This window comes from Ovis canadensis, chromosome 12, assembly GCF_042477335.2.
Source record: "Ovis canadensis isolate MfBH-ARS-UI-01 breed Bighorn chromosome 12, ARS-UI_OviCan_v2, whole genome shotgun sequence".
Classification (NCBI taxonomy): domain Eukaryota; kingdom Metazoa; phylum Chordata; class Mammalia; order Artiodactyla; family Bovidae; genus Ovis; species Ovis canadensis.
In genome coordinates this window covers 56,269,805-56,291,212 of record NC_091256.1, presented here as the reverse complement: position 1 = coordinate 56,291,212, position 21,408 = coordinate 56,269,805, and the positions used below count along the sequence as shown (strand labels likewise).

General features: G+C 47.7%; 1 protein-coding gene across 6 annotated transcripts in view; it reads left to right on the top strand.

Moving 5' to 3' along the window:
* Nucleotides 1-21,408, top strand: part of CAMTA1 (calmodulin binding transcription activator 1) — a 91,714-nt gene that overhangs the window by 34,162 nt on the left and 36,144 nt on the right. For 2 of the 6 annotated variants that reach the window (XM_069545798.1, XM_069545800.1), the window contains exon 1: nucleotides 415-650. The exons of 2 other annotated variants lie outside the window; for them this stretch is intronic. The gene's annotated coding sequence lies outside the window, so the exon portion shown is untranslated. Of the gene's footprint in view, nucleotides 1-414; nucleotides 651-21,408 lie in introns of those variants that run through there. 2 more of the 6 variants (XM_069545801.1, XM_069545803.1) reach the window with 1 other exon arrangement.

The window sequence follows — 21,408 nt, the reverse complement described above, 5'->3', positions numbered from 1 at the left end:
CGGAGTCGGCGGCCGGGTGCAGGGCGGCTCCGCGAGCAGGGAACACGCAGCCCGAGCGCCCCCGCCGCGCGACACAAGCCCCGGTGGCCGTGGGCCCGGGGGAGCGGGCGCGGCCGTCGGGCTCGGAGTCGTCCCTGCCCTCGAGTGGACTTCGGTCACCCGGCTGGCAGGTCTCCTGGAACCTGGGCTGGGGGTGGCCGGCGGCTTCACGAAGGGTCGTGGCGCGCCCGGAGCCGCGCTCCGCCCGCACCCTCCGGGCCGGGCCCGCCGCCGTCCAGCGCGGCGCCGCGCGGCTCGGGCGCAGTTCCGGCGCAGTCCCCGCGCCGAGCGGCTCCGCGCCCCACACCTGCCTCTGCCCGGCTCCGGGTGACGTAGAGCTCTCCTATTGGTTCTCGCGGCCAGGAGGGCGGGGCCGAGTCCGGTGAGCTCACCGCCGCGCCCCGCCATTGGCCCGGGCGGTGCACTCGGGCTGTGGCGGGGAGACAACGGTACCCGGAGCCCGAGTCGTTCCAGCTGCGGCGTGTGGAGCTGAGCGGGTCGGGGCAGGGCTGGGCAGTCGGGCCGGGCCGGGCGGGGCCGCGCGGGAGGAGGAAGACAGAGGCGGCTCGGCGCCAGCCCGACGGAGCTTTGGCCGTGCTTACCAAGTCCGAGTGAGTGTGCGTGCGGCCGAGGCGAGAGTCGGCCCGGCGCGTGCGGGGCGAGGGCGGCGGCCGACGGGGGCGCGCGGGGCGGCCCGGCGCGCGGGGGCGGGGCCGGGGGCGGGCGCGCGCCGCGGCCGGGGCGTGGGGAGCACCCGTGCTCGCGGCGGGGGCGCGCGTGTTTACGCGGAGTTGGGGGAGGGAGCTTGTCGGAGGAGCGGGTGCGAGGACACGCGCGCTTGTGGAGGCGCGGGGGGAGGGCGTGGGAGGGGCGCGAGTGTTCACGGGAGGGAGGAGTGTGTTTGGACGGCGGGTGCGCGTGGGGGCCGGCGAGAGTGTTTACGGGGCGAACGTACGGGAGGGGGTGTTTGGATGAGCGTGCGGGGCGTGTGTGGATGGAGCCGGGGGAGGGCGTGCGCATGTTTGCGGGGCGGGGGCGCAAACACGGGTGTTTACGGAGTGAGTGGGAAGGTAGGGGGGCGCGCGAGCTGATGGAGAGAGCGCAGTGGCCCGGTGTGTTTTGACGCGTGAGTGCGCGTGGGTCCCGGCGTGTTTACCGAATGTGTCTGGGTGGGGTGGGCCCACGCGTGTTCGTGGGGGTGAAGGAGGAGCGAGTCCGGGAGAGCGCGCACGTGTGGTGGGGAGGTGGGGGGCGGGCGTGGGTGTGCGGACACAAGTGTGCGCGCGAGCCAGTGGGAGTGTTTGGGTGAGTGGCGGCCTGGCGACGCGCGTGCGGGGAGTGGCCGCGTCGGGGGAGCGCGGGCGCGAGCGGCGCGGGCGCCCGTGGGCCGCCGGCTAGTTTTTGTTTGCGAAGCGCGTCCGGGCGGCGGGCTTTTCGGATGGAGTGCTCGCTCCCGCGGCCGGGCGCGGGGAGAGGGGCCGAACCGCCTGGCTCTCGGCCCCCGGCGCCTCTGCGGGATCCGGCGGTTGGAGGCTGCCTTTTGCTAGCAGGCCAATGGAGTGAATGAACGTTTTATTAATCTGTGCGTAGAACACGGCGGGGAAAGTTGGTTGAATTCAGAATCTAAAGATTTGGAAGAACTTCCTGAGAGCTTTGCTTACTTGCAGACCAGGGACGGGAGAGGCGCCTTGACCCCTATCTTCCACCAACCAGGTTCAACGTGACCTTCTTGCATTTATAAGATCTCGCTTGCTTTGCTCGCCTTGGTATTGCACAATGTCAGAGGCGGCCCCGGTGGTTTTCAAATGTTTGAGACGGTTTTTCAGTCTTTAGATTTGTCCAGGCATCAAATATCTGAAAACGTAATACCCTTGCAAATTATCTTCTCAATCAATGGCTTCACCAGGGAATGATGGCAGCTTTAAAGCCCGTTTTGTAATTTGTTCACCATTGCTTAGCATGATTTCTACTGGTAAATCTGAAGTACCTAATTGGCAAAGCAGATGCAATAAACAGAAGAGCTCTCAGATAATTATGAAGTGCCTCGTGTGTTTGTTTGCTTGAATGCATTATATTTCTTCCACCAGTGGGGCCAAAACCTGGAATTTAAAAATTGTGCTCACCCAAAGTTTTATCACACATGATAAAATGGCTGGTTCATGTAAAGGAATCCTTTTCTCTCTCGGTCTAAAGGAGTTTTTCAGAGTTTCTCTAAAGAATCTGTGTCTTACAAACTATTGCTTGGGAACCTAATTAAAAGAAATATATTAAGCAGTAGCACTTTTCATGGTGTTTGCTTATAGAAAGATATTTCTTATTTTAAGACCCCAATCAGATGATAGCAAAGAAGCTTGTGTGTGTTAGTCACTCAGTCGTGTCTGACTCTTTGTGAGCCCATAGACTATAGCTCGCCAGGCTCCTCTGTCCATGGGATTCTCCGGGCAGGAATACTGGCGTGGGTTGCCATTCCCTTCTCCAGCAAATAAACTTAACGTTTCTCTGTTTTCTTAGTATTAGATTTCAGGAATACAACAATGTTTAATGTTCTAGAAACAACATTTGCTTACAGGGTATGCATTTCCCAAATAAATTCAGCTAGGTGAAAACAAGCAGAGGACTGCCTCGAATTCCTAAGGGACCTGGACCCACTCATCCTAATTATGTTCCAAATAACCCAAGTGGAAGCTCAGTATTTAGTGCAGTAGTTAATAACAACATCGTATCCCTTAAGGATTCTTACTAACTCTTGTGCTTCTGTGGTAAACATGTAGAGACCCCTTATTGTTTTCTTCAGTCCTCTGTGGAGGGCTCTGCTGGGCCTTCCTGCTTGTTACAGCAGCTGGCCCTGATGTAGGACAGTCATGTTGGGCTGTCCTAGAAAACACGGGTAATGGGTGGAACTGAAAATTTTTTACTTTACCAGAGAAAGATGGTGAAGTTAAAGAATCAGTTGACCTTGGAAGTTTCCCACGAGAAAGGTGTGAATCACGTATTGATGGCCAAGATTCCAGTGCTCAGCTCAGCTCATGATCCTGTGCATTCTGGCACTGCCGGAAATGTCCTTTTCAGTTATGAGAATTGTCTTTGGGAACCATCATAATTTTTCTGATGTCTTCTAGCCTCGCCGTCGTGAACTTCTGACATTGCAGAGCTGTACTTGGAGGCTGCCTGTTTTAAATGTTTACAGGAAATTTTATATTTTATTTTCATATTTCCATTTCTTTAAAACTCATCTTTAGGTATCACCCAGGAGGATCAATAAAGACCATTCCATTAAAGTTGCCACCGTTCTCCCGCCAGTGCAGTGGTTTTCGGAAAGTCCTTTCTTCTTCCTTAGCAGTATCCACTACCCCACCCCTTTCACAAATGTTTTTGTGTGACTGCCATATCCTCTTACACTTAAAAGGGTTTGCTCTCCGACTTAAAATGGGTTAGTATTTGTATCCCATCGATCTTTTAGAAAGAAGACTCTCAGAGTGCTGCCAAGTGTTCATTGTTAAATATCAACCGTGGCATCTTGTCACACTACATAAGCTGAATATTTGAGAGTTTATTGCAGTTATATATTCCTTTGCCAGAATGCTTTTGGCATCCACATGTGATGTAGTTTATTTGCATACACCTCACCTTTTTTTTTTTTTTTAAGAGGGTTAAGGGAGCTTACATGAGTTAGTGACTGAACAACAAGGGAGATTACAGAGATACATATTACATAGTGAAAATAGGTAAAATAAAGAGGGAGTAGGCAAAGGGAAAGTGAGGGTCCAGGGAAGTGAGTTGGGGGCACTAATGAAGATAGGAAGGGCCCTGCATTCCATAAAGCCTCCCACACCTTCTAGAGGCATGCTGTGTCCTGCCTTCTGAGCTCTCTGGCAATTGTAGAAGTGACACAGGCTTAATTGTCTCCTTCTTACCTCTCCCTTGTCATCTGTTGTTGTTCAGTCGCTCTGTCATATCTGACTCTTTGTGACCTCATGGACCGCAGCATGCCAGGCTCCCCTGTGCTTCACTGTCTCCCAGAGTTTGCTCAAACTCATGCCCATTGAGTCGGTGATGCTGTCCAGCCATCTCATCCTCACATGCCATTCGTTTTCTTATATTTCATGGAAGTTCTGACAGCCATCGATGAACTCTGTTGGTGGGAAAAGTCTAAACGAGGTGCATTGAATCAGCTTAAAAGCTGGAGGTTAATATCAGTCACTTTGAACATTTAGGAAGTGCCTGGGAACCTGCTGGGTGACCCCTCACCTGAGGACGTTGGAGCTCCTGATAATGAAAGTCACGGTGAGGGGTTTTACCCTGCTCAAGTGGGTTGCCCTGAAGTCAAATGACTGGCTTTTCTTTGTTACAAGTACCTCCAAATGTATTAAATGTACATTTATCAACTACCAAAATGAACCAGTATTTTCCTTCCTTCTTCTGACCTTCCCCACCCTCCAAACCTGATCCCCCACTCTGTTCCCCCACCACACCTCCCCCACCCCAGCAGCTACTCAGCCTGAACCCTTTAAAATTCATCCTCCTTATTCCCTGAGCCCAACTCACACCTGATCTCATTAATGAACCCTTTATCCTCAGCTCCCAGATTAGACTAGTGGCTCTTTGCGGGGCAGGCTGTCACTGAAGCTGTGTCTTCCCCTGCTGACCCTGAACTTTCATAAATACTGCTCGTTGACCACAAAATTGTATGCATGGTGTTATTCCTCAGACAGAGTGAGAACGTAAGAGAAATGTTCTGAAACAGACATGCTGCTGCTGCTGCTGCTAAGTCGCTTCAGCTGTGTCCGACTCTGTGCAACCCCATAGACGGCAGCCCACCAGGCTCCCCCGTCCCTGGGATTCTCCAGGCAAGAATACTGGAGTGGGTTACCATTTCCTTCTCCAATGCATGAAAGTGAAAAGTGAACGTGAAGTCACTCAGTCGTGTCTGACTCTTAGCGACCCCATGGACTGTAGCCCACCAGGCTCCTCCATCCATGGGATTTTCCAGTCAAGAGTACTGGAGTGGGGTGCCATTGCCTTCTCCGGAAACAAACATGACTCTGATCTTATTTCGTGCATTCAGTTCAGTCTTGCCTGTTGGTAATTCAGACCCAAGCTCCACAGGGTCTCTCATTCAGATTCATTCACCATCCCTAGCGGATTTGGGTTTACATTGAGTGGCTTTAAAAGTCTTGGCCCGTGCCAATGTTAAATAGCAGGGTCTAACACCTGAGTCATCTTTGGGGCTCTCTTAAGATTGGCCAGAAGCTTGCTGAAATGTGTGAAAGTAACAGCTGTTTGCTTGAATATAATATGGTAAGGTGAATACTTGGTTTTTGTTTTAGCTCTGCCTCTAAATAAATGAGAAATCATAGGTAACTCACCTTACAGCCCTGGATCAGTGCCTCACCTGTTTTCTGAGTCTGGTAGAAGTGGTTCAAATATTAACTTAGTGGTCAGTGTCGTTAGTTATTAAAATCAGAACGCATTGCATGTAGTATGGTCAGTAGCGATTCGGGAAGTCTTGGTTTCAGAGGGGGATGTGTGTGTATGCATGTGCACGTATTGAGCTCTGTTTCTTTCTGTGGGCCACAGTCAAAACCTGTTGAAAGCCACTGGATTAGATAATTCATAATTGTCTTTAAATCTCAGTGTCTTCCCAGTTGGTGCTATTGGTAAAGAACCTACCTCCCTGTGCACGAGTCCTAGAGACACGGGTTCAATCCCTGAGTCGGAAAGATCCCCTGGAGGGGAGTGCATGGCAACCCACTCCAGTATTCTTGCCTGGAGAATCCCATGGACAGAGGAGCCTGGCAGGCTACAGTCCACAGGGTTGCAAAGAGTCAGACATAAACTGAAGTGACTTAGCAGCAGCAGCAGCAGCAATTCTGTAGTGATTCTCTTTTGTGGGATGTATCTGTTGTTATGACTGTCAGTTTGGCAGTAGGTTAAGGCCTGAAAGAGTTAAAATACTTCCGTAAGTATTTAATTCAACAGCAAAAGATGTCTAGCTAGGCAGGAGCTTAGTGTACCTTTCTCTGTTTTTCTGATTTATTTGGGCAATCAGAATGTTTCAAATGAGAGTGACAGTTTATTTCTGCCAAAATTTGTCCCATGTTTAATAGGGATCTTTGAATGATTCTTAGGTACTGTCACTAAGGTCTGTTTAATGAAACTGATTTTTTTTTTTGTTTTTGGTAAGTGAAAGTAGAACTTTTCCAGGATTTAGTTAGTGGAAGGATCCACATTTCAGTTGATGGATTCACCTCAGGCCCCTCTTTTAGCCTTATGTGACAGAACTCTAACCGGCTTCTATTTTTTTTAAAAAAAAAAGCAATTTATTGACTCTCATGAAATCTGGTTTGGAGCTGTCTTCAAATACAACTGCTTCCAGACGCTCAAGTGATGTCGCTAGGAGCCTGTCTCTCCCTCTCTTAGCTCTTTCTTCTCCTCTGTGTTGATTTTCTTCTCAGGCAGAAGTTCCCGAAGCTGTAGCAGGATGGCCCTCTCAAGCTCCAGGCTTATATTTTGCCAGTTTAGCAAATATTTCTGGGAAGATGGCACTTCTTTTCCAGGACTTCCAGGAAATGTTCTGTTACTGGCCCACCTTGACTCCTGTGTCCAATCACTTGAATAAGGAGGGGTGGTACCCTCATTAGCGAGACTTGACTCACCCACCCCCAGAGACAAGAATTGGGGTTAGAACCACCTGAACTGAGGGGAAATACGGAGTCATGGCCAGTGTCCAAGGAAGGGATGCTGAGCAGGCATACTGCGCTGATCTTCACCCTTGAGTCTCATGTTCCTTGAGAAAGCACCCTTCATTCTGAAACTGCAGAAGCTTATATATAAGAAGGCTCATTCCATACTTTCATTTTTGTGGTCCCATTTTAACTGAAGACTCCCCAGAATCATCACCTTTCGGTAGACTTTTAAATGGGTACTGACTAACATTCCCTGAGATCATTTTCAGAAAATAGGATTCAGGTCCTTAATATTGCACCCTGTGGTTTGGATTAATCCACTAAAGATCTCTTTAAATACGCTTTTGTCTTTTCTAGTGAAAGAACCCGCTCATTCCTTTCTAGCCAGAATCGATGCCTCTGGCATTTGTGTGTGCGTGTGAAAGATGTTTTATCTAATAATGTAAAAAATAGGAAGTGCTCGTCCTAAAGTTGATGATATTCTAAAAACTTACAGGTAAGTTGAGTAATATTTCTCAGACAAACAGTGCAGTAAATGGTGGGTAGATTCCCAGCCTAGATTGAGAACAAAAACCTTTTGAATCCATAATAGATACTCAGGATTTGCAGAAGAAAAATTTTAAATAATGTGTGTGCATGCATATATCTGTATAAACTGTAAAACATTGAACTAACTAATCTACATAATATATATACACATAGCCTATACTTACACGTTCCAAAACAAATGGAAAAATGAACTGCACGTTTGAATATTAAATGAAGCTTCTTGAATACTAATAAATGTATAAATAAAAGAATTTCAGTCAATGGAAACTTATTGGTGAAGATTCTTAATTTACTGGTGGAACCCTAAATGATTCTCTGAAATTACAAACTCCAGCTGTCTAACGTTTTAGAGGAGTAAACCCAGAGAAAGTAAATAATTTCAGTTTCTTGATAATGCTAACAATATTATTATCCATGATTAGTTCAGTTCAGTCCAGTCAGTCATGTCTGACTCTTTGCGACCCCATAGATTGCAGCACGCCAGGCTTCTCTGTCCATCACCAACTCCTGGAACTTGCTCAAACTCATGTCCATTGAGTCGGTGATGCCACCCAACCATCTCATCCTCTGTCGTCCCCTTCTCCTCCTGCCTTCAATCTTTCCCAGCATCAAGGTGTTTTTCCAATGAGTCAGTTCTTCGAATCAGGTAGCCAAAGTATTGGAGCTTTAGCTTTAGCATCAGTCCTTCCAATAAATATTCAGCATGGATTTCCTTTAGAATGGACGGGTTGGATCTCCTTGCAGTCCAAGTGACTCTCAAGAGTCTTCTCGAACACCACAGTTCAAGAGCATCAATTCTTTGGCAATCCATGATCATTACAGTCATATTTTTATTATTAAATTGAACAAAAGAGAGAATGAGAGAAATCCTTTTTCTGTATCTCCAAGAGTTAGAACAATGAAAAGGGAAGGAAAATGTGGCTAAAGAGGTGGTTCAGTGTGTCAGAGGTTGTCTGAGGCAGAATTGACTGAACCACAAGCAATGAGAGGAGGAGCCTCCTAGGAGGAAGACTGGAGGCAGTGGAAAGAGATGTGGGGTCAAGCAGCTTCCCACACTAGTTCCTGGGTGACATTCACCATTAACCTACATGATCTTGCTGGGGTTTGTGGTAGGTTAAAGCCATGAAATTAAAAGACGCTTACTTGGAAGGAAAGCTATGATCAACCTAGATAGCATATTCAAAAGCAGAGACATTACTTTGCCGACTAAGGTCTGTCTAGTCAAGGCTATGGTTTTTCCAGTAGTCATGTATGGATGTGAGAGTTGGACTGTGAAGAAGGCTGAGCACCAAAGAATTGATGCTTTTGAACTGTGGTGTTGGAGAAGACTCTTGAGAGTCCCTTGGACTGCAAGGAGATCAGCCCTGGAATTTCTTTGGAAGGAATGATGCTAAAGCTGAAACTCCTGAACTGTGGCCACCTCATGTGAAGAGTTGACTCATTGGAAAAGACTTTGATGCTGGGAGGGATTGCGGGCAGGAGGAGAAGGGGCCGACTGAGGATGAGATGGCTGGATGGCATCACTGACTGGATGGACGTGAATCTGAGTGAACTCCGGGAGTTAGTGATAGACAGGGAGGCCTGGTGTGCTGTCATACATGGGGTTGCAAAGAGTCGGACACGACCGAGCAACTGAACTGAACTGAACTAAAAGTGGACCAGGAGCTTTCTCACTCAGAGACTGTCTGTATCAAGGTATCCTTTAGGACTAGTTTTAGTTCCTAAACCCTTTTGTTGGAATGACTTATAAGACATGTATATAAGACACTCCCCACCACAAAAAATGATCAGATAAGTGTTAGGAGACCTGCCTGCTGTTAGCTCTCCACCAGCGATTTATAGTGCACATTTAACTTTCCAGGTGGCTTAGGGGTAAAGAAGCCGCCTGCTAATGCAGGACATGCAAGAGACACGGGTTTCACCCCAGGGTCAGGATGATCCCCTGGAGGAGGAAATGGCAACACACTCCAGTTTTCTTGCCTGGAGAATCCCATGGACAGAGGAGCCTGGCAGGCTATAGTCCATAGGGTCACAACGAGTTGGACATGACTGAAGCCACTTAGCACACACACATGCATTGCCTTTATTGCAAGGATGTTGAGGTCTGTTAAATCAGGGATACCCAACACCCCCACTCCGGGCCATGGACCAGCATCAGTCCGTGGCCTGTTAGAACCTGACTGCACAGCAGAAGTTGAGCAGCGGGTGAGCGAGCGAAGCTTCCTCTATATTTACAGCTGCTCCCTGTCATTCATATTACTGCCTGAGTTCCACCTCCTGTCAGATCAGCAGTAGCATCAGATTCTCATAGGAGCTCAAACCTTACTGGGAGCTGTGCATTCAAAAGGGATCTAAGTTGTGTGCTCCTTCTGAGAATCATCCTGAGACCATCCCTCTACTCTATCCATGGAAATATTTCTCCGTGGTTCCCAAAAAGTTTGGGGACCACTGCATTATGTCACAGCCTTTCTTACTAGTATCTTCTCTTAGCGCTCAGTACCGAGAAGAGCCATGCTGTCCACAGCAATTGACAGTGATCTTGATCTTGCCTCCCTTTTTCTGCTTTGTTTGCTAAGTTCAGCCAAATTTGAGGCTCACAGTTAATCATCTTAGAGGACATTTAGTGTGTATTTTCTGTATAACAGCTTTATGTGAGCTTTCGTTTACTCTTTTCATGAATCTCCATTTTCCCTAATCTCTTGTTAAGCATAAGTATTTTTATCAGTCATCTCAAAGAGACATAGCTGGATCCAGGTTAAGTGAGGGAAGCAGCGAGTTAAGTGCAGGTGGGGAGGATAGGTGAAGGCAGGAAAGGGAGACCAGGGAAAGGGAAGAAGCAGGGAAGAAAAAGAGAGGGGGGGATGTCAGGGATTTCTGATGGGTGTGTAGCAGGTTTAGCTCCCACTGCAGTTTGAGCTGGTTATTCACCTTTTGTTCCATCACTAACTGCTCCCTGAACCTTTAGACCAGCTATACTCAGAGTGGGATAATTTTTGTTGTTGTTTAGTCACTAAGTTGTGTCCAACTCTTTGCAACCCCATGGACTGTAGCCCACCAGGCTCTACTGTCCATGGGATTTCCCAAGGCAAGTAGATTGGAGTGGTCTGCCATGCCCTCCTCCAGGGGATCTTCCCAGACTAGAAATCAAACCCAAGTCTCCTGCATGGCAGGCAGATTCTTTATCACTGAGCCACCAGGGAACCCCTGTAGGATGATGAAAGAAGCCCGATTTGGAGAGGTCCCCGAGGATAGCAAGATGACCCGACAACTGTTGCACCCCCCCACCCCCCGTCAAGTTGCATCCCCGTTGAGTGAAAAGCGCTATAAGGTTTTAGCTTTTCCACCTACTCCAAGGGATGTTTGAATAGTGGCCTCACTAATACATTCATTGAGGCCTCACTTGTTTGGAATTTGTAAAAATTTGAAGATGACTCGAGTCTAGGGATGGAGTGCTGATGGAAGATGTATTGGGTTGGCCAAAAAGTTTGTTTGGGTTCTTCTGTACATGCTTATGGGAAAACCAAAAAGAACTTCTTGGCCAACCCAGTAATATCAAATAGTATTAGCCCCCACAAACTCAAAAAGTATGGAAGCTAGTAGCCTGCAGGCACAGGAGAGCAGCCCTTGACGTGTTTCTAAGCAATGAGAAGGGAATGGCAACTCACTCCAGTATTCTCGCCTGGAGAATCCCATGGACAGAAGAGCCTGGCAGGCTACCCCAGTCCATGGGGTCCCAAAGAGTCAGACCAGCTAAGAAACTAACACTTTCACTTACTTCCACTTTTTTTTCTGGAGCCAGGACACAAAATGGTCCTCACAGGGATCACAACAGTGCTGAATAAAGGAGCTTACTGGTTAAAATTTTTCTATGGGTCTGGTGGTTCCCTTGGAGAAGTATCTTTTTTTGGAATAAAATGGTTAAAGTGGTATAACTTTGATCTTTAAAACTATTTCTCTATTTGTCAGAAAGACCTATGATAAATTGTAAAACAGTATCTTTAGATCATTTTATGTTTTAACCTTTTTTTAAAAATACATCCAGTATTTTAAAGCAGTATAGCTATTTATTTTAAAATAGAGACATTTCAGTCAATTGATTTGAAAAGGACCTCTTTGTCTGTATTTATCCCAGAGTTTTACAGAATCTTATGGCGTTGTAGGAAAAAACAGTACTGTAGTTAGTACACTTTCGAGTTCTCTGTAGAATCCAGAGTTTAAAAAAATGTGTAATTGTGGAACATCTTGGACTTAAACTCTCTCAGGAGGTCACAGGACAGCTTGGGAACATCGGCATTCCTACAGTTGGCCCTGGGAGAAAGCTTTGCGGTGGCAGCTCTAAGCAGTGTGTGGGGAGTGAGTTGGAAAGAGCGAGAGGCTTCTTTGAACCAGAATCCCGAATGCGCGGTGCACGGTGTTTCACTCAGATGCTGAAAATCACCAGAAACTCAGGGCAAACAACATCTCGGGATTAGCAGCGTTCTCTAGAAGCAGCCAGGACTTTTAAAAACACGAAACAAAAACAAAAACCTTTGCCCCAGGTACCTTGTAACACTTCTCATTGGCAGAGTTTTCTTTTTTATTGCATATTCGGCTTTCCCCCCCCATCGTCTCTGTCCCCCAGCCGTGTAGTGGAGCACTGCTGCTAAGGCAAAAGCTTATCATGTGTCTGGCTCAGCTAGTTTGTTTTCGAATGCCTGGTCCCCAACCTGTTTGATGGGATTAGTGAAGAGAGAAAGGGAGGAACTGCTTTTCAACCTGGCTGGAGGAAAGTCACCTGGAAATGATGAATGGAAACAAATATTTTCTCCTATGCAATCTCCTTTGCCTTGTCCTGCTCGAAATTCACACTTTCTGTTTTGAACAGAGGAAATTAAGTCCCTTGTTCAGTAAATGTTTATTTGGAGCCAACTATGTGCCAGGCCTCAGGAAGATGAGTGAACAGAGTTAAGGCAGGCGCTGGCCCCATAGAACTGTCGAGGTTGCTCTTCATTGCCCTCTGCTTCCATCAGGATGGGGTTCTGGAAATGAAGGCACACGTCTCATTTGGTTTTTGTGTCCCTGGTGGCCACCACGACAACTTGAGTTGTGCTGTTCACCGTTGCACGCCTCGGACCCTGACACACCAGCATTAGACGGTGGAGGCCCAGCAGGGGGTATGCACTTGACATTCAGAGCAGGAGTCTGTTCTGGCCCTGATTCCCCATCCTTCTTCCCTGAGGACTCAGAGTGGTTTTTTTTTGGTACAGCTGAGCACCCCCAGGACAGCCTGCTGGCAGTTAATTAATGGATGCTTGCCCCTTGACAATTCGTGTGTGTTTTGTACAAGTTCCCGTCTTGGCAGTTGTGGTTCTTAAATGCAGGATTTTCCTTTACCACCTCATCTGGGCAAGACATTTAAAGTTCAGCACTCACTCACATCCCAACATCTTTTCCCTCTAAAGACCCCTTTGGTAATGGTTACTAAGGGTGGGGCTGGGGTGGGGGGAGGAAGATCGGGGAGAAAGGATAGTTAGGGAGTTTGGAATCGACATGTCCACACTGCTATATTTAAAATGAATAATCAACAAGGACCTACTGTATAGTACAGGGAACTCTGCTCAGTGTTATGTGGCACCCTGGATGGGAGGGGAGTTTGGGGGAGAATGGATACGTGTATATGTGTGGCTGAGTCGCTCTGCTGTCCACCGGAAACCATCACAGCATTGTTAATCAGCTCTGCTGCTGCTGCTGCTGCTAAGTCACTTCAGTCGTGTCCGACTCTGCGTGACCCCGTAGATGGCAGCCCACCAGGCTCCCCCGTCCCTGGGATTCTCCAGGCAAGAACACTGGAGTGGGTTGCCATTTCCTTCTCCAATGCATGAAAGTGAAAAGCGAAAGTGAAGTTGCTCAGTCGTGTCCCACCCTCAGCAACCCCATGGACTGCAGCCTTCCAGGCTCCTCCATCCATGGGATTTTCCAGGCAGGAGTACTGGAGTGGGGTGCCATTGCCTTCTCCAAATCAGCTCTACTTCAGTACAAAATAAAAAGTTAAAAATTCTGCATAGTGGTTACCTCTGAAGGTTAAAATAATTTTAAGACATGTATTAGGAACGAAATATTTTCATATCAGCCTTAACTTTATAATAAACTGCATTTTATAATTGGGAAAAAATATCCCATTTGTGTCAGTGGTTTCCTCCTTCGCTCCATCCATTTCTAGGATGTCTCAATCTGTATGTATCGTGCGTGTAGTGTGTATAGCAGTAGTTCTCATTTTCACTGAAACTGTTGAGGCAGTGGCCTCCAAGTGTGGTGCTTTGGGGGACACTAGCAAGCCTCCTCTTTTGTAGACTTGATGAAGGTAGGTGGCGAGTCTGTCAGAGTTCCCATCTCCTTTGCTCTCACGCTCATTAGCTGCAGCTCTGCGGCCTTGAACTGCAGTTGCTTTGCTATTTGATTGACAGTGAGGTTGGCTCCTGTGTAATCCGGGTGCTCTTGCACTCTGGATGCCATGTCATGATCCAGCTGAGCTCATTGGGTTCCGCTGAGCCTTTGTGTGCTTAGAGGATAGAGGCTGGGCCTCTTTGCCCGCCTTGCACTGAAAGATTTCAAAGGAGAAATCCTTGTAGGTTGGCTTTGCACCCCTCAGAAGTTCATCTCATTGCTCTTCATCAGCTTAAAGGGCTTTTCCCTGTTGTACCTGAGACTCTGACTTTGTGAGCAGTGTGAACCATAGATCAGGAAGAAATCCAGATCGCCCATCCCGGCCAATGAAGACGGTCTTAAGAAGGCTCGTTGACGTCCGTTTCTGGCGTCTTGGTCCATAGAGTTGGGGAGTTGTGAAGAAGTGGAGGAAGGCAGTTTTTCCTAAGGCTAAATTTAGCCATTGCTTTGGAAAATCAGAGTGGTACAGCTTGTGCCTTATCTCCAGGCAGGCCTCACCCTCTCCCCTGCACTTGGACGTCTTCAGCAGCTCTCCTGGGAGGAGCCGCTCTGGGCACTCTGGCCGCCCCTTGATTCTGGGAAGGAATTAAGCGACCTCGTGTTTCCCATCCTTCTGAGCTCCCATGCAAAATGCAGGCGGCTTCCTCAGCGGCAGTTACAGTTCTCTACAGAAATAGCCGGAGTCATGCCTCCTTATGCTTCAACAGCCCTTCCTGCCAGCATGGCCAAGGGCTGGCCACGGAACAGGAGACACGGCCTCTGGTCCCCGGTCCAAATAGCAACCAGAGGGCACATGTGCGCCAGAGCCACAAATAACGTGTTTTAAAATAGCAGATGGTATTTGATGATCACGCCTTCATTCATTTACCTGCCAAGGCAAAACTTTCTCTCCTGCTCTGGCAGTGAGACCAGCGGTGGCCCGGGTCGAGCAGTTGTCATAACAGGCTCTCGGGGTTGCAGATGTTATTTGTTTGCTGATTTTCAGGCTGTGCAAATCCATGCCCACTTTCTGAGGCTGTTCTCAAAAGTATCTCTTTGGTCTCACAGTAAAAATGTCCCAGTTCTCCAAAAGCTGAACCTGTTAAGCACTTGTGTAACTACCTAGAGGCAGTCCTTTCATCAAGGTGTGCTGCCAGGCACCGTGATCCAAATACTTCATTTCCCTGGGGAAAGTGGGAATACCTGCAAGGTGAGGATCCGTATTGATAACGGGAATCTCAGTGGATAAAGGAAAGTGACATTGCGTGAAATCCCGGCTTGTGTCTATGGAGAAGTCAGGTCTTCCTCAGCTTTTCTGCCAGAGTCTTGCACCAACACATGGCACTTATGTAACTTCCTTACCTGAGCCCCAAGGAAAGGGCAGCCAGCCAGGGAAACGCTTAGAGCTTTCTCACGTGCTTGCACAACACCTCCACGGGGCTTCAGTCATTTTGAATGCTCTTTCTCTCCCTGGGAATAAAGGATAAAATGGGCTAGTGTGTGTAAAGCCCCCTGGAGCCCACTGTGGAGAGTAGAGGTTGTTTGGCGCCCTCGTTCGAGTTTGGCTGACCTCATCCATCAGTTGGCTTCTGAAGGAGCTTAAATTAGAACATGATATTCCTTCCCGCCGACTGGGTATACCCACTGTGGATCTGGTACCAAGGGTACAAGACTTGCAGAAAGCTCACTCTGGAAGAAATGACACATATGAGAAAGTACCTGTAGGGACTTCCCTGGTGGTCCAGTGGTTAGGCATCTGCCTTGCCATGCAGAGGACACAGGTTCAGTCCCTGGGCTGGGAGGATTCCACATGCCATGGGGCAACTAAGCCTGTGTGCCACAGCTACTGGGTCTGTGTGCTGCAGCCATGGAAGCCCACGAGCCTGGAGCCCGTGCTCTGCAATAAGAAAAGCCACCTCAGTGAGAAGCCCTTGAACTGCAGCTAGAGAGTGGCCCCCGCTTGCCGCAGCTAGAGAAAGACCAAGTGCAGCCATAAATAGTTTTTAAAATTCTTTAAATTAATTTTAAAAACTAAAATTATTATTTTTTTAAAAAAAAAAACCTGAAAGAGAAAGAAGAATCTGCCTTGTAGTGCCTGGAACTTGGGTTCAGTGTCTGGGCGGGTAACTAAGATCACACATGTCCTGGGGCAACGCAGCCACATGCAGTAATGGAACATCCCGAGTACCCTACTGAGCCAGATAGATAAAGAACTACAGATTCATTTGCTGAGTGCTCTCAGGACACAGAGCAGGATGTGGAGGCCTGCTGGGTGGAAAAAGTGGGTTCAGAGCCTAACCTGTGCTCAAGTCCCTGCGCTGATGCTCCTGACCTTGGGTAAATCACACACTTTTAGAGCCTCAGCTTCCCCATCTGTAAAAGGGAGAGGAAAATCAGAGTTGTTTCCAGGACTGAAAATAAAACCTGTGGAATGTCTAGCCCATGTAGATGCTCAGTGATAGCTATGAATAATAATTCTGAAAGGATGTTTGAGCTACACCCTGAAAAATAAGAAGATCACCAGTTGGATATGGAGAAAGATGGGCATCACCCCAAGACCCCAAAGCGTATGACATTCCTGTGATTGCTTTGGAGACCAGTGAGCATGAGAGAACCCCTAAACAATTGCCCGAGGCTGTCGGCAAAGACCCATTTCCTGCCAAACACCTGACATTTTACTTTGTGGGTCACAAGGGAGGGATTCAAGTTTTTTTTTAACTAGATTATCTGATATAAAGTCAGAAATTGCTTCATGTTGTATTGCTCAGTGTGAAAATCCATTCGGTTCCCAGATTTAAAGTGAGTTGTACAAAATCTGCAGGTGACGGTAGGTGTGGCTGAACCCCCGAGAGCCTTAGTCTGGGTAGTTGTTGGTTCCTGACACAGCCACTTCCTTTCATTAGATGCCCAAACACTTGGGACTCTTCACTTTGACAGCAGCAAATCACAGACCTAAACTTGGAACATACTGTGGGTATCTGACTTCATGAAGTTTCTGTGTGTGTGTGTTTAAAACTTTGGTATTGTTTAGAAATTTTGGGTAAATGTTAATTGGTGGTGGTGTAATTGCTAAATCATGTCTGACTCTTGGCGACCTCCTGGACTGTAGCCCACCAGACCCCTCTTTCCATGGAATTCCTTAGGCAGGTATACTGGAGTGGGTTGCCATTTCCTCCTTTGGGGGATCTTCCTGACCCAGGGGTTGAACCCGGGTCTCCTGAATTGCAGGCAGATTCTTTACCGTCTAAGCTACCTGAGAAGCCCCAGTAATAATTCAGACTTAAGAGAATCTGACCACTTTTTAAAAAGTTTACTTTGTTTCATCATCCTCATAGGCAACAATAAGATAGTGATATTCTCATTTTATGGACGAGAAAATTGAGATGCAAAGTGATCATAATTTTTCCAAAGTCACACGGTGACAGGATTAAACCTGTAGCCCTTCTCTCTACTCCAGTGTTCTTTTTACTCTTTCATCACTGCTTAGTTTAGAAATGCGGCTTCTGCTAAAACAAGCAAACAAAAAAACAGGTCGAACAGGCTCACGAAGAGGCTTGGAATGAATCGTGAGCCAGACTGGCTATAAAGCCATCAGCATCGTTTATCTTTCATCTGGGGTACAGGTAGGTGGGTGCACATGTTTTGAACGTAGTGGGAAGGAACTGCCGCATGGCAGTTGAACCATCTCATCCCCTGAAGCCATCCAAGTAAATAAACTGCTTTAGAGAGAAGCAGGAGACAAACACACACCTGAGAAGACATCCCACTGAGAGAGGAGAGAGCAATGAAGAGGTAAGCTTTGGTGAGGTTGAGAAAGTAGTGCCTGATTGGTAGCAGAAAGCAGGGCAAGGAGGTGTATTTTAAACCATTTTCAAGTGTTGTCAGGTGTGAATTGGCCGTGTGCTTGAGAAGATGTGCATCTGATGCTGTTGGAGCCCGGGTGGAGGGATCCGCCATGACATATGTGCGTGCGTGCACAGTCACTTCAGTCGCATCCGACTCTTTGCAGTCCCATGGACTGTAGCCCACCAGGCTCCTCTGTCCATGGGGTTCTCCAGGCCAGAATGCTGGAGTGGGTTGCCATTTCCTTCTCCAGGGGATCTTCCCGACCCAGGGATCAAACCCATGGCTCCTGCAGAGCAGACAGGTTCTTTAGCGCTAAACCACTGGGTACCCCTGCATGATGTACAGGAGGTGACATTTCATGTGTCCACCTTGGGTGGGAACCTGTGTCTCCACTGGAGCAGGTGGTCCTGGGGTCTTTCTTTAACAAACACTGGGCAGAGAGAGGGTTCATTCTTGTGGAGGGAGGATGGGGTCTTAGGGCAGCAGTCCTCAAGATGTGGTTCCAAACCAGAGCATCGCCTGAGCACTTGCTTGAAATGCAACATCTGGGCTCACCTAAGCCTACCAACGCCAAAACCAGCATCAACACCAGCTCCCAGGGGCTTCCCTGGTGACTCAGTGGTAAAGAACGCACCTGCCAATGCAGGAGACACAGGTTCGATCCCTGATGGGGAAAGATCTGACATGCCATGGAGCAGCTAAGCCCATGCCCCACAGCTGTTGAGCCTGTGCTCCAGAGCCTGGGAGCCACAACGGTTGAGCCCATGTTCCACAATTACTGAAGCCCAAGTGGCGCCTTAGAGCCCGTGCACCACAAGCAAGAGTAGCCCCCGATCTCCACACCTAGAGAGAAGCCCACAGAACAGCAAGATCCAGCAGAGAGAAAAATGAATACATGTGTTAGAACCCAACACCAAGAAATCCTGGGCATTGGGCCCACCAAGAAGCCCTCCAGGTGATCCTGTTGCCTGCTGACACCCGAAAACCACTGGGCTGAGCAGAAGCACACACCCCTGGAGGCTCACATGCTCCAGGAAACGTGCATTCTGGGCTTGTTCTCCGTGCAGCTGGGGTCTCCTGAGGGAGCAGTCTGGTCACTTCACTTAAACTGTCCCAAGGACAGGGGGCTTGCAACCTCTCAGAACTGAATCACCATTGGCTTTGTTTGAAACATCATGGATGAGACTGGGGCAAACCTCATCAGCCCCTGCCATCTGCATACTGTTCTCTCCTCCCTGCCTCCACACCGCGTTAATTCAACAACTCAGGTTCTTTCAGGCTGCAGAAATTATTTGCTGGTCAACAGAGAAAGACAGGGATCTCTTCACTAAGGCATCCCCCAGTACCTGGTACCCAGTCAGTTCAGTTCAGTCGCTCAGTTGTGTCCAACTCTTTGCAAGCCCATGGACTGCAGCACGCCAGACCTCCCTGTCCATCACCAACTCACGGCGTTTACTCAATCTCATGTCCATTGAGTTGGTGATGCCATCCAACCATCTCATCCTCTGTCGTCCCCTTCTCTTCCTGCCTTCAATCTTTCCCAGCATCAGAGTCGTTTCCAATGAGTCACTTCACATCAGGTGGCCAAAGTGTTGGAGTTTCAGCTTCAGCATCAGTCCTTCCAATGAATATTCAGGACTGATTTCCTTTAGGATGGACTGGTTGGATCTCTTTGCAGTCCAGGGGACCCTCAAGAGTCTTCTCCAACACCACAGTTCAAAAGCATCAATTCTTCGGCACTCAGATTTCTTTATAGTCCAACTCTTACATCCATACGTGACTACTGGAAAAACCATAGCTTTGACTAGATGGACCTTTGTTGGCAAAATAATGTCTCTGCTTTTTAATATGCTGTCTAGGTTGGTCATAACTTTTCTTCCAAGGAGCAAGCGTCTTTTAATTTCATGGTACCCAGTAGGTGCTCCATAAATACTTACACATGAATAAGTTCTATAACTAGTTTTTAATCAGAAGTCTTTTGCTTCTAAGTAATTATATTACCTTTATCCAGTAATACACAATTAAGATGCATATGCTTGCTCTTTGGAAGGAAAGCTATGACAAACCTAGATAGCATATTAAGAAGCAGAGACATCACTTTGCTGACAGAGGTCCGTATAGGCAAAGCTATGGTGTTTCTAGTAGTCATGTATGGATACGAGAGTTGGATCATAAAGAAGGCTGAGTGCTGACGAATTGATGCTTTCAATTTGTGGTGCTGGAGAAGACTCTTGAGAGTTGCTTAGACTGCCAGGATTTCAAACCAGTCAATACTAAAGGAAATCAACCCTGAATATTCACAGGAAATACTGATGCTGAAGCTCCAATATTTTGGCCACCTGATGTGAAGAGCCAGCTCATTGGAAAAGATCCTGATGCTGGGAAAGATTGAACACAGGAGGAGAACAGGACAACAGAGGATGAGATGGTTGTATGGCATCCCCGACTCAGAGGACATGAGTTTGAGAAAACTCTGAGAGATAGTGACGGACAGGGAAGCCTGGCATGCTGCAGTCCATGGGGTCGCAGAGAGGCAGGCACAACTGAATTACTAGCCAACAACAGCAACACAATTAACATGAGAGAGTTCTAAATTTGCTGAGTATCTTACAATAAAGGTTTAATAAAGCTATAAAGCTAAAACTAGCATCACGTTGTTGCTCTTGACTTGCCAGTCATGGAGAGCTGTAGACCATTCTCTTAAGATGATGAAGGAAGTGTGATCTGATTCCTGGTCCACGCGGTACCATGGTCCTGATGCTCCAGGATGCCAGCTCAATTGTTTCTTATTTTAATCATCACCACCTCCCCCATTTGGAGTCAGTAGGCTCAGCGATGCCGTTCTGCACGATACAGTTTTCTTAAGAGGTAAATAACTGCTTCTAAGCATCTTCACTAAGTGCTTCTTAGAACTGCTTGATAATGTGTGAGAGCTGACTGCACAGTCCACTGTGGGGCCAGCAATGGACACTCAGTCTGGAGCAGGAGCCAGTGACCCCTGGGGCAGACCAGGCACTGGTGACTTAGTGTTTTTTTCCCCGACCTTAATATATATATATGTATTTTTTTCTTTTCAAAATTTAAACTTTTTATTTTTACTGGGTTTTAACTGATTAACTGGAGAAGGAAATGGCAACCCACTCCAGTGTTCTTGCCTGGAGAATCCCAGGGACAGGGGAGCCTGTTGGGCTGCTGTCTATGGGGTCGCACAAAGTCGGACACGACTGACGTGACATAGCAGCAGCAGCAGCTGATTAACAATGTTGTGATAGTTTCAGGTGAACAGGGAAGGGATTCAGCATTCGTGTGTCCATTCTCCCCCAAACTGTGCTATACAATAGGTTCTTGTTGGTTATCCATTTTGAATATAGCAGTGTGTACATGACCATCCCAAACTCCCTAACTATCCCTTCCCTCCAGCAACCATAAGTTCATATTTTTCTAAGTCTGCAGGTCTTTCTGTTTTGTAAGTTCATTTGTATAATTTCTTTTTAGGTTCCACATATAAGAGATGTCGTATATTTCTCCTTCTCTGTCTGACTTACTTCACTCAGTATGATATTCTCTAGGTCCATCCATGTTGCCCCAAATGGCATTACTTCATTCTTTTTAATGGCTGAGTGAAATATTCCATTGTATATATGTACCACATCTTCTTTATGAATTCCTCTGTTGGTGGGCATTTAGTTTGCTTCCATGTCTTGGTTATTGTAAACAGCGGTGCAGCGAACACTGGAGTGCGTGTATCCTTTTGAATCATGTTTTTCCCTGGACCCGTGCCCAGGATTGGAATTGCAGGGTCGTTCGATTTTGACAGGCAGCTGCATTGGCAGGGGCTTGGACAGGGGCTGGGCTGGGGGCTCAAACCAGGGCCGCCTGCACTGTC